The sequence below is a fragment of the Symphalangus syndactylus genome, chromosome 24 (genome assembly GCF_028878055.3).
Source record: "Symphalangus syndactylus isolate Jambi chromosome 24, NHGRI_mSymSyn1-v2.1_pri, whole genome shotgun sequence".
Taxonomy (NCBI): Eukaryota; Metazoa; Chordata; class Mammalia; order Primates; family Hylobatidae; genus Symphalangus; species Symphalangus syndactylus.
This window is the reverse complement of record NC_072446.2, coordinates 24,615,080-24,617,963: the sequence shown is the minus strand read 5'-3', so window position 1 is coordinate 24,617,963 and position 2,884 is coordinate 24,615,080. Positions and strand designations below refer to the sequence as shown.

The window sequence follows — 2,884 nt, the reverse complement described above, 5'->3', positions numbered from 1 at the left end:
TTGATGTTGCTTTAAAACCAAACATTTCAGAACAATCTGGCATCACATTCTCTTCTGAGTCTGTGAAACTGAATTCTGGGTGAGTCTGAATTCCCACAGCAGGAATGAGGATAGAAAAGATTTGATGGCAGAAACCTGGTACTGTGTGGTTATCACGTGGGTTAAAGACGTAGGCTTGGTTAACCCACTAAACCTGCTTACGTATGAGGCTCACCTGAGAAGGTGATATGGACAAGCCCATCCGATGGGTCTGAGGGCTCTTCACCAGGAGTAGAGCAAGGAGGATGTCCCCAGTGTCCCCATCTCTGAACACGTTTAGCGGGAGGGCTGTAGAGCCTGGACAGATCACCACTGGCTCCATGGGGAAATTTCAGCAGCACTCATTGCCTGTGTCTGTTCTGTGCCAGGCACTGCGCTCAGGGTGGGGATTTGGGATTCACCAGGGCACGAGGCGACGTGCCTCTGTCCTCATGGAGCCTAAGTGCTGGTGGAGATGGACAGTGCAGATGCCAACCGCAAATGATGAGGCACTTGCAGGTAGGGGTCAGCGCCAAGAAAGAAATGAAGGGTGCGTGTCGCTGACTCTGGTGGTGGCAACTTAAATAGGACCATGAGGGAGGGCCTCTCTGAGGAGGTGATATTTGAGCTGAGGCCTCACCAATTAGGAGGAATAAGCTGTAAATTATATGGGATAAACTCAACCCAAGGACTTTTAAAATAATGTAAGGTGTTACGGCTCTTTCAGAATTTGTCTAGCATGTTTTCTGGTTTTCACTCCGAGATGGGTTCAGGAAGAGGCTTTTGTGCCCAGCTTGTGGTCTGTTCTTTGCACTTGTGGGAGAGGGGTCCCCTTCTCCCATAGCTGTCCCCCCAGGACCTGCTCCCAGGTGGGGTCAGGTTTTCCCCAGAAAGCCCTCCATGCAAAACAAGAACAACAACAAAACAAAACAAAAAGAGAAAACAACAATTGAATATGATTTAGTTGCCAACATTTGCATTTTAATTCTAAAAATCTGTATTTTCGACTTCATTGGAAATCACACTATATGGCGAGGCAGGGCTGGGATCTGGTGGATTTTGGGGTTTCGGTTTCTGGTTAGGGAGGGTATTTGGGGTTTGCCCCTCCAGCATCTGTCGCAGTGTGGAGTGGGGGTGGAGGCCCAGGCTCAGTGGGGGGCACCGCAGTGGCCGAGGGCCTGGGCTGTCTCCAGACGGCCGGATGGACCCTGCCACCTCCTGCTTGGGGTGGGCTGGGGTTCTTTGCTGCCCCTTCTCCCAGCCCACAGCCTCTTGAACTCCACTGAGACCACACCCATGTGAGTCTGGGAAGGGAAACCTGCCTTTATAAGTGAAAGCAGGTGAAATCAGGCTGTGACTGTGTCAGAAACTAAAAGACCCTGTCATAAGCGTGGCCAGGAAGACTGTCACCACGGTGGCATGCAAATGACACAGACGCGTGGGACAGCATCTGCCAAGAGATGAGCCAGGTGAGGGGAGGTTGTCGTGGAGGGAGGAGGGGTCCTCCCCACAGCAGCAGTGCCATCCCTCAGAGAAACGGCCCCTGGGGAGGGATGCGTTCCAAGGAGGCCCCGTGCAGTGCAGAGTGGGTGGCTCGAGGCCTGAATGCCGGGCACATGGAGCAGTCAGTGTCCCCGTGGGAGCAGGGGTGCTGTCAGCCAGGTGATTGGGGTCCTTGGATGGTGAGCCCCTCTGTGTGTGCGAGGGGGTGGCCCTCGGCTCTGTCCCTTCTGAAGCAGCCGTAAGGGAAGGAGGCCAAAGAGCTCAGCGTCAGATGAGCCTGGGTGCAGGTCCCACTTCCTGCCAGGCCAGTGCCTCTGAGCCTCAGTTTCCTCATCTGTATAGTGGGGTTGATCCCAACCATGTATACTGCCTGCCTGCCATGTGACAGGCCCTTCTTACACATCTTTGATTGCTTGGGGGCGCGGACTTTATTATCCTCCTTTAGAATTGAGAAAGAAGAGGCACAGAAAGGTTAAACCACTTACCGGGGGTCACACAGCTGCTATTGCAGAGTAAAGTCTCCAGACTCAAATGGAGCACTAAGCCCCGCCCTGGGAGCCAACAGGTGCTCCAGGAATGTCCGGTGCCATTTATCACCCTCATCACCTGCTGGGAGCACTCGTCCCATCATGCAAACCCCGTGAGCTGAAGTGAGGGGACACGTGCAGGATCGAGTGTACTGGCGGGTGACAGAAGTAAAGTAATAACCACAGGATGATATTCACAACCCATATTAGTGCTACCAACAGCCTCATCTGCCTGCTTCTCTGGGCCCAGGATTGCCTGCAAGCTCCCAGGAGCTGGTCCTAGGCGGGTGAGAAGAAGGGTCTGACGTTATGGGAAGGAGCAGCTTGCCCAGCTCATGGCCTGTTCCGTGCATTGGGAGTCCCTGCCCCCCACAGCTGTCCCCCAGGGCCTGCTCCCAGGTGGGCTCAAGAGGCCACAGGGCTAAGCAGCTTTAGGCCAGGGTTCTGCCGGTTACTGTGTGCCTGTGGGAGTGACACCCCCACCCCCAACCTTCCTGCCCTGCCAGCTGCTGGACACATGGCAGCTACAGGGCATGAACCCTGAGACCAGGACCTCTGTGGGTCCCATGGCACAGAGCCTCCTCCTCCCTGCCCGACTGAGGAGGAGGAGGCGCGCCTCAGGGTGAATCCTGCCCCCCGCTCGCTGCAGGATAAATGGCCTGTCGGTTGAACACCTCACAATGGGATGTGTCTTAGCATGGAGTTTATCAAATCGCAGGCTGTGTTGCATTAGTGGGTCTTGAAATCAATTTAGAGGATCAAACCCCGCGTTGAAAATCTGCAATAGACCAGAAGAGACTAGGTCAGGAGACATCAGAGCGCGTTGTGTGCAGCGA

At 54.5% G+C, this 2,884-nt stretch overlaps 1 non-coding gene across 1 annotated transcript; it reads left to right on the top strand.

The window, feature by feature from the left end:
• Positions 1-725: 725 nt before the first annotated feature.
• On the top strand, positions 726-789 carry LOC129474936 (U7 small nuclear RNA). The gene has a single exon (XR_008654682.1). It is a non-coding gene; the product is annotated as a U7 small nuclear RNA (small nuclear RNA).
• Positions 790-2,884: the final 2,095 nt, after the last annotated feature.